The 13593-nt window shown below is 48.2% G+C and overlaps 1 pseudogene; it reads left to right on the top strand.

Moving 5' to 3' along the window:
* The first annotated feature begins 6208 nt into the window (after window positions 1–6208).
* Window positions 6209–13593, top strand: part of LOC139266149 (sodium- and chloride-dependent neutral and basic amino acid transporter B(0+)-like) — a 185667-nt pseudogene continuing 178282 nt past the window's right edge.

The following is a 13593-nucleotide window of genomic DNA, read 5'->3' as shown; positions in this document are numbered from 1 at the left end:
ATTACCACTTCTGTTTGGGGGCCTATAAACAACTCCCACCAATGTCTTCTGCCCCTTGCTGTTTCTTAGCACCACCCAAACTGATTCTACTTCTTGATTTTCCGAGCTAAGATCCTTTGAGGGGCCAGATTTTCGGCTTTCGGGGTTTTTTAGCGAAAACAGTAGCGATACGTGAAACTTAACGTTTTCACTGTGCTGCCATTTTTTGGCCGAACTTTGGGCCTTCGTGCGCATCGGTAAGAGAGGCATGGCAACTTTAGTCTGGGGCCGGGAGCGCTGCAAGAGGGGCCTTGGGAGGGGGAAAAAACAAAAAATATTCCAAAAAATAACATTCACAAGACCATTATCCATCGAAATCGCTGAAAAAAAATTAAAAAATGAAAACTTTAATTTACCTTTTTTGCAGGTATTCATACTTAACACTGCTGGCAGGGCTGCACCGACAGGTTTGACCTGTTGCTATTCTGGGTGCGGCATACGGATCAGGAAGAGTGCTGAAACTCGGACGCAAACGTAATCCGAGGGTCAGTGCTGGGACCCCAGCTATTTACAATATTAATTAATGATTTAGACGAAGGAATTGAATGTAATATCTCCAAGTTTGCAGATGACACTAAGCTGGGTGGCAATGTGAACTGTGAGGAGGATTCTAAAAGGCTGCAGAGTGACTTGGACAGGTTAGGTGATTGGGCAAATGCATGGCAGATGCAGTATAATGTAGATAAATGTGAGGTTATCCACTTTGGTGGTAAAAACAAGAAGGCAGAATATTATCTGAATGGAGACAGATTAGGAAAAGGGGAGGTGCAATGAGACCTGGATGTCATGGTACATCATTCATTGAAAGTTGGCATGCAGGTACAGCAGGCGGTGAAGAAGGCAAATGGCATGTTGGCCTTCATAACGAGAGGATTTGAGTATAGGAGCAGGGAGGTCTTACTGCAGTTGTACAGAGCCTTGGTGAAGCCACACCTGGAATATTGTGTATAGTTTTGGTCTCCTAATCTGAGGGAGGACATTCTTGCTATTGAGGGAGTGCAGTGAAGGTTCACTAGACTGATTCCCAGGATGGCAGGACTGACATATGAAGAAAGACTGGATTGACTAGGCTAATATTCACTGGAATTTAGAAGAATGAGAGGGGATCTCATTGAAACATATAAAATGTTGATGGGATTGGACAGGTTAGATGCAGGAAGAATGTTCCCGATGTTGGGGAAGTCCAGAACCAGGGGTCATAGTCTAAGGATAAGGGGTAAGCCATTTAGGACCGAGATGAGGAGAAACTTCTTCACTCCCCTGTGAACCTGTGGAATTCTCTACCACAGAAAGTTGTTGAGACCAGTTCATTAGATATATTCAAAAGGGAGTTAGATGTGGCCCTTATGGCTAAAGGGATGAAGGGGTATGGAGAGAAAGCAGGAATGGGGTACTGAAGTAGCAAAAATGATGAGCCATGATCATATTGAATGGTGGTGCAGGCTCGAAGGGCTGAATGGCCTATTCCTGCACCTATTTTCTATATTTCTATGTTGCAAATCGGCGCATCTCTCCTTGGCGGTACTTGAAAGCGCCGCAACAAATACATACTCGAGGATGCTGCTCGGGTTTTCGCCGCGGAGGGTCAAATCACGGTGAAAATCCAGTCGCAAACCTGACGAAAATCCGGTCCTTTCTCTCAACTGCCATTATTCCATCCTTTATAATCACGGTTACCCCTCCTCCTTTTCCATTTTGCCTATTTCTTCTAAAAGTTAAGTAAACTGGAATATTTAGTTCCCAAGCTTGGTCACTGTGCAATCACGTCTCCGTAATCGCTATTACATAGAAACATAGAAACATAGAAAATAGGTGCAGGAGTAGGCCATTCGGCCCTTCTAGCCTGCACCGCCATTCAATGAGTTCATGGCTGAACATTCAACTTCAGTACCCCATTCCTGCTTTCTCGCCATACCCCTTGATCCCCCTAGTAGTAAGGACCTCATCTAACTCCTTTTTGAATATATTTAGTGAATTGGCCTCAACAACTTTCTGTGGTAGAGAATTCCACAGGTTCACCACTCTCTGGGTGAAGAAGTTCCTCCGCATCTCGGTCCTAAATGGCTTACCCCTTATCCTTAGACTGTGACCTCTGGTTCTGGACTTCCCTAACATTGGGAACATTCTTCCTGCATCTAACCTGTCTAACCCCGTCAGAATTTTAAATGTTTCTATGAGGTCCCCTCTCATTCTTCTGAACTCCAGTGAATACAAGCCCAATTGATCCAGTCTTTCTTGATAGGTCAGTCCCGCCATCCCGGGAATCAGTCTGGTGAACCTTCGCTGCACTCCCTCAATAGCAAGAATGTCCTTCCTCAGGTTAGGAGACCAAAACTGTTCACAATACTCCAGGTGTGGCCTCACCAATGCCCTGTACAACTGTAGCAACACCTCCCTGCCCCTGTACTCAAATCCCCTTGCTATGAAGGCCAACATGCCATTTGCTTTCTTAACCGCCTGCTGCACCTGCATGCCAACCTTCATCCGCCCCGCCCCCCCCCCTCCACCCTCCTTCGTTAGATCAATCCTATTCATTTCTATCTGCGCTATTAATTCATCTATTTTGTTGAGAACGCTTCGCACATTCAGAAAAAGTGCCTTTAGCTTTGACTTTTTTTCAATTTCTCCCTGATGTCACCTTAGTCAGTAATGCCCTATTACCTTTGTTACTCTCTCTCTGTTCCTTCATAACCCACTCTGCTTATTTTTACCCAAAACGCTGCTCTAGAGCCTTGACATTTCTCTTGCTGTTTTTAAATTGCGTCTTTCCTGAATCCTCTCATCTGCCCCGCCCCCCCCCTCCACCCTCCTTCGTTAGTTTAAAGCCCTGTTTACTGCCCTAGTTATTCGATTCATCAGGACACTGGTTCCGGCCCAGTTCAAGTGGAGTCCATCCCAACGGAACAGCTCCCTCTTTCCCCAGTGCTAGTGCCAGTGCCCCATAAGGAAAACCTCTGCCTCCCACGCCACACTCTGAGCCACGCATTTAACTTTCTAATCTGCTTATCCCTATACCAATTGGCGCATGGCTCAGGTAACAATCCAGAGATTATTATCTTAATTTGGACCCCAACTCCTCAAACTCTTTTTGAAGAACCTAATTCCTAGTTCTACCTACGTCATTGATTCCTACGTGGACCATGACAACTGGATCCTCCCCTTCCCACTCCAAGTTCTTTTCCAGCCGCAAGGAGGTGTCTTTAACCCTGGCACGCAACACAACCTTTGGAACTCCCGGTCGCGGATGTAGAGAACGGTATCTATCCCACTGACTATACTGTCCCCTACAACTACATTCCCTTTCACTCCCCCCACTTGAATGGCCTCCTGCACCATGGTGCCTGCTCATCCATCCTGCTAGCTTTTCCCTCATCCACACAGGCAGCAAAAACATCATACCTGTTGGATAAGGGCAAAGGCCGAGGCTCCTCCAGCACTGCACCTGGATGTCCCCTTACCTGCCTGAGTTGCAGTCACACCCACCTGTCCCTGACCACCAACCAGACCTATACCAATACCTAACCCAACAGGTGTGACTGCTTCCTGGATCAAAGTATCCAGGTAACTCTCCCCTTCCCTGATGCATCGCAATATCTGCAGCTTGTTACTCCAGCTCAACAACTCTGAGCCGAAGTTCCTGGAGTGCTTTTCAACCCCCACATGCTGCAGTTACAACACACCGCCTGCCTTGGCATTTCTAACCTTGTTATTTTAATTAATTAAAGCTTTTATTCAGTCGATATTTTAGTTTCATTGTTTAATTACTTTATCTGTTCTAAGTTATTAATTTAATATGTACTAGCAAGTTACAGTTTCTCAACTCTTAAATTAAACCCATTCCCTAACTTAGAAAGCAAATAAAAGCTGTAATATTCACCAATCTATCACCCATCTGCTCTCCTGTGATGTCAATCTTTGATTTTTTTTTTTGGCCTGCTCTTTCTTTAACTCCGCTTCTCTCTGGCTCTCACTCTTTCTAAACTCTCATCACCTGTCTTTCGGATTAGAACTGAGACACCATCTGCTCTCTCAGGTGGATGTAAAAGATCCCAGGGCACTATTTCGAAGAGCAGGGGAGTTATCCCTGGTGTCCTGGCCAATATTTATCCCTCAATCAACATTTTAAAAAAGTGGTCATTATCACTTTGCTGTTTGTGGGAACTTGCTGTGTGCAAATTGGCTGCCGTGTTTCCTTCATTACAACAGTGACTAAACTCCAAAAGTATTTAATTGGCTGTAAAGCCCTTTGAGATGTCCGGTGGTCGTGAAAGGCGCTATATAAATGCAAGTCTTTCTTTCTCCCTCAGATCTTTTTAAACTCAGTCCCACTAGCCGGTATCTGGGCCACCCTGAGATCCGCCCATTCGCCACCTCTCGCCTACACTCGAGCTGGTATCTGCACCAGGACCATTCCCGGGGCGGAGACTCTGATTCCCATTTCACAGTCTCAATCTCAGGGCTCAGGGCTCAGGGCTCCCTGCATTTGGTCTCAAAGAGAAAGCTCAGTGTCTTCACCTTTGATGCTCCGATCTCTCTGCTGTTGAGCAGTGCAACGCCTGGCCCCATTGCAAAGTATGTGAAAAGTTAGTGGGTAAAATGATGGAATCAATTATTAAGGATGTCATAGCAGTGCATCTGGAAAATGGTGACATGATAGGTCCAAGTCAGCATGGATTTGTGAAAGGGAAATCATGCTTGACAAATCTTCTGGAATTTTTTGAGGATGTTTCCAGTAAAGTGGACAAAGAAGAACCAGTTGATGTGGTATATTTGGACTTTCAGAAGGCTTTCGACAAGGTCCCACACAAGAGATTAATGTGCAAAGTTAAAGCACATGGGATTGGGGGTAGTGTGCTGATGTGGATTGAGAACTGGTTGGCAGACAGGAAGCAAAGAGTAGGAGTAAACGGGTACTTTTCAGAATGGCAGGCAGTGACTAGTGGGGTGCCGCAAGGTTCTGTGCTGGGGCCCCAGCTGTTTACATTGTACATTAATGATTTAGACGAGGGGATTAAATGCAGTATCTCCAAATTTGCGGATGACACTAAGTTGGGTGGCAGTGTGAGCTGCGAGGAGGATGCTATTAGGCTGCAGAGTGACTTGGATAGGTTAGGTGAGTGGGCAAATGCATGGCAGATGAAGTATAATGTGGATAAATGTGAGGTTATCCACTTTGATGGTAAAAACAGAAAGACAGACTATTATCTGAATGGTGACAGATTAGGAAAAGGGAAGGTGCAACGAGACCTGGGTGTCATGGTACATCAGTCATTGAAGGTTAGCATGCAGGTACAGCAGGCGGTTAAGAAAGCAAATGGCATGTTGGCCTTCATAGCGAGGGGATTTGAATACAGGGGCAGGGAGGTGTTGCTACAGTTGTACAGGGCCTTGGTGAGGCCACACCTGGAGTATTGTGTACAGTTTTGGTCTCCTAACTTGAGGAAGGACATTCTTGCTATTGAGGGAGTGCAGCGAAGATTCACCAGACTGATTCCCGGGATGGCGGGACTGACCTATCAAGAAAGACTGGATCAACTGGGCTTGTATTCACTGGAGTTCAGAAGAATGAGAGGGGACCTCATAGAAACGTTTAAAATTCTGACGGGTTTAGACAGGTTAGATGCAGGAAGAATGTTCCCAATGTTGGGGAAGTCCAGAACCAGGGGTCACAGTCTGAAGATAAGGGGTAAGCCATTTAGGACCGAGATGAGGAGAAACTTCTTCAGCCAGAGAGTGGTGAACCTGTGGAATTCTCTACCACAGAAAGTAGTTGAGGCCAATTCACTAAATATATTCAAAAGGGAGTTAGATGAAGTCCTTACTACTCGGGGGATCAAGAGTTATGGCGAGAAAGCAGGAAGGGGGTACTGAAGTTTCATGTTCAGCCATGAACTCATTGAATGGCGGTGCAGGCTAGAAGGGCTGAATGGCCTACTCCTGCACCTATTTTCTATGTTTCTAAAGCAGTTGAAGGGCGGCAGCGCGCTGAGCCCAGAGTCAACAGAAAGAGCGCGAGCGGGGGGAGCTGTGATTGGAGGATCAGCGAACACTTGGGAAAGGGGAAGCTGTGATTGGAGGATTAACAAGCGGGATGGCGGGGTAAGCTGTGATTGGAGGATCAGCGGGGGCGGGGGGAGCCACTTTCGAAAGTTCCAGAGCTCGGGATTCGTCTGTTGTGGCTCAGGGACTTGGGGAAAGTTGTCCACTGTTTGCTGCGGCCGGATTAAGCCGCTCCGCCCAGGGCTAGCATTTCCTTCAGTGCTTCATCGCTGCAGGATTCTCCCAGCGACTCCGCTGCACATCGGGGCCAGTCCCGTCCCGTCCCGTCCCTCGCCACATCGGGCCTTCCAACACCCAGTGAGGGAGTGCGGGCATACCGCAAAGTACCAGCACACGGCGGTCCGCTCTCCGGCCTATTGACGTCCTGCCCGCTGTCCCCGTGGAGGAATCGCTGCAGTGATGCCGGAGCCGAGTGAATGGCGCAATCGCCACCGCCACAGCCTCAATACAAACCCTCACACGACCCACAGACTGGGGAGGTGAAAGGGGAGTGGAAATAGAAATATAGAGAGGAAGAGAGAGGGAAAGTAAAAGATGGGAAGAAGAAAAGCAATTGGGAAAAGGGAGAGAAGGAATGAAAGCTGGCGAAGAAAATATGGAGAAGAGAAAGAGAGAAGGAAAGAAGAAAAGCGAGAGTGAAAGAGACGGGGAAAGGCAAGAGAGAAAGGTGAAAGATTTTTTTGGCCAACCAAGTATCTGACACACAACCTGTGGGATTATTGGGACCAAATTGGATACATCGCCATGTTTGAGTCTCGGGAGCAATGTACACCCACCTACAGGATTTTTATTTACCCAGTTTGGACTGAACACTGGCTGAGATTCTCCTCTGATTTCAGGGAAGATTGTGGTGAAGAAGGAAAATGCAGGTGATGAGGCCGATTGCTGCCTCAGTGCTTGACCTACATTTCCCTCCTTGCTCCTGCCAGGACCTCCACTGGCCTTCTCCCCATCTAGCACATGTAGTGGCTGTGGGGAGGGGTGAGCCTGGATACACTATGATTTTCCCCAATTTCCGTCCTTGTTACCGGGTGGGACTAACAAGGTAGGTCCTGGAGAGCTTGTTAATGATCCCAGGTTCTTCCCCTGGAAGGAGAGAGCCTTATAGCAACATCCACACCCTTCATCCCAGCCTCCACTGTGTAGGCCTTGATCTTTGTTGAACTCGCTGGGCTGCCAACCTTCTGATCTTTGGAGCACTTCTGCTCCTTTCCCCAGTTGTCCTTCTGATTCTGCTGCAGAGTCCCACTGGGAACCCACTGTAATCCCACTGCAACATTGCTGGCATTTCATAGCTGGGCAGTGGCAGGCTCCCTTTTGGCAGAGGAAATCCCACCGGGAATCCACTGTGCATATCAGATGATTCCTATCGAGGAAACTGGGTAATGGTAGCAAATGAACTTCAATATAGCTAAGTGCGAAGTAGTACGTTTTGGTATGAAGAATAGACCTTGGAAAAATAATGCCGCAATATTACCTCGGTGGGCCTGTGGCGGGCGATGTCCGTGGTGGGTCCTAACATTGCTGCTGGTTCCATCCCACTGTAAAATAATTTTACGTTGATGGGGCTTTTTAAGCCACCCAGTGTGTTACCGGGCCCAATTAGCGGAAGCGGGTGACGACGCAACATGAAATGACATCAGCTGGTTTTCTTAAAGGGACCATGACCATATTTGTCTTAACATTTGTGCTGTCAGTCTTCTACAACATTGAGGTGCTGCAAACACTGACGAGCACTGCACAAAGGTGCAGGGTTGCACCCAGGCTCTCCTTTAAATTGTGTTTATGGAGGGAGTCACAGCATGCAGGGAGATCCTCTTTCCTTCCCATGGGTCGAAGAGACCTCAGGAGATCAACACAGCCTGGTTGCATGTTACAGAGGAGGGCACAAGCAGGGATGTGGTCAGGAGGACCTGGGTGCAGTGCCACAAATGTTTCAATGATCTCAGTACATCATGAAACATTAGTACAAAGCCACACTCAACCGCATCCTGCTGTGCCTCTCATCACATCTCCATCACTCTGCTTTCCCTACTCTACTCCTGCACATCATTACACCAACTTACCTTGCACCTCAACCCATCCCTCTCTATCTATATTATCACATCCCCATCTCACTAGCCACCCTTCACACTCTCCCTCATCCTTGTGTAATCATTTGCAAAATGCTGCAGTACAGAGAGACCTGGGGGGCGGGGAGCCTTGTGCATGAAACCTAAAAAAGTTAGTATGCAGGTACAGCAAGTAACCAGGAAGGCAAATGGAATGTTGGCCTTTATTGCAAGGGGGATAAGAGTATAAAAATGGAGAAGTCTGCTACAACTGTACAGGGTATTGGTGAAGCCACACCTGGAGTACTGTGTACAGTTTTGGTCTCTGTATTTAAGGAAGGATATACTTGCATTGGAGGCTGTTCAAGAAGGTTCACTAGGTTGATTCCAGAGATGAGGGGGTTGACTTATGAAGATAGCAGGTTGAGGGCGAGTGTGAAGGGTGGCTAGGATGATCTTATCAAAACATACAAGATAATGAGGTAGCTCGACAAGGTGGATGCAGAAAGGATATTTCCACTCATAGGGGAAACTAAAACTAGGGCGCATATTCTCAAAATATGGGGCCGCCCATTTAAAAGTGAGATGAGGAGGAATTTCTTTTCTCAGAGTAAATCTGTAATTCTCTGCCCCAGAGAGCTGTGTAGGCTGGGTCATTCAATATATTTAAGGCAGAGATAGGCAGATTTTTGAGCGATAAGGGAATAAAGGGTTATAGGGAGCAATCAGGGAACTGGAACTGACTGAGTCCATGATCAGATCAGCCATGATCTCATTAAATGGCAGAGCAGGCTCGAGGGGCCAAATGGCCTACTCCTGCTCCTAGTTCTTATGTTAAATCCACAGGCTGCAATTAGGTCAAAACTCATTTTTTGAGGGCACATTGTTATTCCCTGATGGGTGGCAGAACCTTCCAACTTGGTTCACACTAAACTATCTTCATATTTTACTGCATAGGGTAATGTCTCATGATACGTTATGTATGTATTTCCCTTTAATGATTCCAATGTTGTGGACTTGATACATCTCTCGAGGCTCTGTTCCAGGTACAATCACTGGTGTTGCAAGTATAGTCCCAGCAGACTGTCACCGTTCACTTTACATTTAATTTGGAAGTGGTATACCCGCACCATTCCTCTGAGTTGGCACCCTGGGATAGTCTCTCCTTGACGGGATAGATTAGGCAATTGCTCGTTGCTAACCTCACCTTCCTTTTATCTGGGCTAAATTCTCCCTGGTCTGTTTCCCCCACCCAATTTCCAAATATGCTACAGACGACATTTCTCGGAAGCTTTATGGTCCTCCGTAATAATTTTATTCATGGTTTTGGCATGCGCCTCGAGGAAAGTAGTAATTACGGCATTGGCTGAAACAGATTTTGATTCAATTTCATTTGCAACAAAATAATTAGGACGTCGGCTGGTTGTCCTCCTGTTGGCTGAAACAGATTTTGATTCAATTTGAAACGGTTTTACCTGTGACCAGTGTTTCCAACGTCCCTCTCCTCTCATGCCTAAGCATACACACTTATCGCTAGTTATGGGAACCTGAAATGGACCCTTCCTATAGTTCCTTGACCCCACAACTCTCTTCTTCTACTACTGATTCACACTTATGCTCTGTCCCTTGCGTCAAAACACCAGTTGCAGGGTTCACCACATGGTTTTGAATGGATTTATCTTCAGAGCAGAAACGAGAGTTAGGACAAATATCACCGACTCCGCCGCTCCCCCACCCCCAACGCAATTCCTACCAACCCTTTTCGGCGCACTCACCACGCCTCCACTGACCAGCCGAACGCATCCGTGGAGCGGGTCCCAAGCCTCACACTGTGCCGAGCGGATCGCTGGCCCCAAGCCTCACACAGTGCCGAGCGGGCCCCGAGCCTCCCACAGCGCCGGGAGATTAGTCGGTAGGTGAGGAGAGCGAGCTTAGGAGGGCGGGGGGGTGAGGAGAGCGAGCTTGGCGGGGGGGAGGGGTAGAGGTGAGGAGAGAGAGCTTGGTGGGGGGGGGGGGGTTGAGGAGAAAGAGCTTGGTGTGGGGGGGGGGGGTTAGGATAGAGAGCTTGGTGGAGGGGGTGAGGAGAGAGAGCTTGGTGGAGGGGGGAAGGTGAGGAGAGAGAGCTTGGTGGAGGGGGTGAGGAGAAAGCTTGGGAGGGATGAGGAGAGAGCTTGGGGGGGGTGAGGAGAGAGAGCTGGGGGGTGAGGGGAGAGAGCTTGGCGGGGGGGGGGGGTGAGGGGAGAGAGCTTGGCGGGGGGGGGGGGTGGTGAGGAGAGTGAGTTTGGCAGGGGGCAGGTGGTGAGGAGAGGAAGCTTGGGGGTGGGAGAGGAAAGAGAGAGCTTGGGGGGTGGGAGAGCTTGACTGGGTGGGGGGTAGGAGAGAGCTTGGAGGGGGTAAGGAGGGAGAGCTTGGTTGGGTAGGAGGGAGAGCTGGGGGGGTGTAGGAGGGGGAGCTTGAGGGGGTAGGAGGGATAGCTTGCGAAGGAGAGGGAGCTTGGGGGGGGGTGAGGAGAGGGAGCTGGGAGGAGGAGAGAGAGCTTGGGGGGAGAGGAGGAGAGAGAGCTTGGGGAGGGGTGGAGGAGAGAGAGCTTGGAGAGAGGGGGTGGAGAGAGCTTGGGGGGGGAGATAGCTTGGGGGCAGAAAGGAGAGGAGAGAGAGCTTGAGGGTGGGAGGGGGCGGAGAGAGAGCTTGGGGGGGGGGGAGAAGAGAGAGCTTGGGGGGTGGGGGGGCGGAGCTTGGGGGTGGGAGGGGGCGGAGAGAGAGCTTGGGGGGTGGGACGGGGCAGAGAGAGCTTGGGGGGTGGGAGAGGGGCCGAGAGATAGCTTGGGGAGTGGGAGGGGGGGAGGAGAGAGAGCTTGGGGCGGGGGGGGAGAGAGGGAGGGAAGACAGAGCTTTGAGGGGGAGCCGGGGAAGAGAGAGCTTGAGGGCATAGGGGGGGAAGAGAGCTTGGGGGCGTGGGGGAGAGAGAGAGCTGAGGTGTGGTGGAGGGAAGAGAGCTGGGGGGGCGGGGAAGAGAGTGGTGGGAGGAAGAGAGTTTGGGGGAGGGGGTGAGGAGAGAGCTTTGGGGCGGGGGGGGGAAGAGAGAAAGGGAGAGCCTTGCGGGGGGGAGGAGGTGGGGGGGGGAACCCAGAGAAGACGGATCACGTTTTTCCTACCCCCTGGTGCGTGCAAGCTCGGTGCATGTGTTACAAGGGACATCGTTGGGGTGGATGAAATCCAGAAGTCACGACACTGTCACTATTCACTTCATACTCAATAAACATGTTAACAATCCGCACACAATGCCCCATCTATGGCGGGGGTGGGGGTAGTAAGTTCTTGTGCTTGGGTAAGGATCTTTAGCTGGCGGAGGGATGCACTTACGCTGGGGTAATGGACATCCGCTGGGGGAGGGATGCACTTATGCTGGGGTAATGGACTTCGGCAGGAACTTGGTGACTTTTGGGGAGATCTATCCTCTGTGGCTTCTGAAGTAAAAATGGATCTAATTAAAAATTGGGAATTCACTCAGAACTTGGGCTGGACAGTTCCAGTTACACATTCCAGAGGAACCTCAGAATGTGGCTTATCCTCCAAGGGGACCAATCAGAAACACTTGCATTTCAGTTAGTACAAATAGAAGCATCGATTTATCTTTGGGAATAAGCAATGCTTCCCAGGTTGCCCATAGGCTATCAGAAACGGCCCTCAACTTTCCTGTGTTCAATAGTTCCACTAAAGTATGCTGGGTGTTTAATATGGTCTGTCCTGCCATTACGATGTGGACTGCCCAGGCGCCACAATCTAAGGCCGCGACGCATTGGGGCAGTCCGGCCGCTACAGGTGATTGGCGGGTGGAGTAATAGACTACTAGTCGTTTCCTATCTCTGTATTCTTGTGCCAATATAGCATTGTAAAAATCCCCTTCATTATCACAGTAGAGGTGGAACAGTTTACTCATATCAAGCAACCCCAAAGCTGGGGCACTGGTCAGGGCTTGCTTAACTTGCAAATACGCCAATTCCTGTTCCGGTCCTCTGGTGACTGATTGTAATACCGGTTTCCCTCCTTTAATGAGATCCTGAATGGGGACTACTAAGGATGTGAACCCTGGGATAAAATTCCGGCAATAGTTAAAAAGTCCTAGAGGAAGGTTATCTGACTCCCCTTACATTAATTGGTCTGGGCATTTCTTTCATTGCTGTCCGTCGGTCATCGGACATAGCCCTATGCACCTGTTGGATGGAATGTCCCAGGTATTGCACAGAAGTCTGACCTATCTGTGCCTTTTTGGGGCTTACTTGCAGTCCTGATTTATGTTTCTTGTTCCCTGTCGTATTTGGTCAGATAACCTTCCTCTGCCTTGGGTCTAAAAGGGCACCTGCCTCTTCCAATATATTCATCCCTAAAATAGTTCTTTCATTATTGGGGCACTTGGTTTTGATCTTTTAGTACTGCGGCGCATTTGACGCCAACCCTTTTTACTTTATTAAATTTTTAGTTTTCTTTTTCTAATTGTTTTATTATTTTTTTTCCATGTTTTTGTTTGTCATTCTTTCCTGATGTTCTTCCCCATCTCTACACATTCTTGAATGTGCATGACAGAGTATTACAATTGTTTTATCTTCCTTATGCTTTTCTTATTCCACCATTCCCTCTGGCACTCCAGACTGCCCTCTGCATACCATCCTCCTTTCTCCATCTTTCCCTTAATCTTATCACGCTTTCTCATCAGGTAAGGCTGAGAAAAATAATTCTAGAGCACCCTGGGGACTTACAGGGGAGGATTAAGAAAAAAAAGGGATGCTTATGTTGTATATCAATGGCTAAATACTTTAGAATCTTTAGAGGAATATAGAAAGTTAAGAGGCAAAATTAAAAAGGACATTAGGAATGCTAAGAGAGCACGAGAAATTCTTGGCCAGTAAAATTAAGGAAAGCCCTAAGATGTTCTATAAATATATTAAGAGTAAGAGGGTAATTAAAGAAAGGGTAGGACCTATTTGAGACCATGAGGGTAATCTTTGTGTGGAGGTGGAAGATGTTGGTTGGGTTCTTAACGAATACTTTGCATTCTGTTTTTACAAAGGAAAGAGGCAATGCAGATACTGCTATAGAGGAGGAGTGTGATATTCTGGATGAAATAAATATAGTGAAAGAGGAAGTATTAAGGGGTTTAGCAGCTTTGAAAGTAGATTAAGTCCCCAGGTCTGGATGAAATGCATCCCAGGCTGTTGAGCGAAGTAAAAGAAGAAATAGCAGAGACCTTGACCATCATTTTCCAGTCCTCTTTGGATATGGGCATGGTGCTGGAGGATTGGAGGACTGCTATGTAGTACCCTTGTTTAAGAAGGGAAAAAGGGATAGGCCGAGTAATTACAGACCTGTCAGCCTAACCTCAGTGGTGGGAAAACTATTGGAAAAAATCCTGAAAGACAGGATAAATCTGCATTTGGAAAGGCAAG

This window comes from Pristiophorus japonicus, chromosome 6 (genome assembly GCF_044704955.1).
Source record: "Pristiophorus japonicus isolate sPriJap1 chromosome 6, sPriJap1.hap1, whole genome shotgun sequence".
NCBI classification, from domain to species: Eukaryota; Metazoa; Chordata; class Chondrichthyes; family Pristiophoridae; genus Pristiophorus; species Pristiophorus japonicus.
This window is presented reverse-complemented; position numbering and strand designations above follow the sequence as displayed.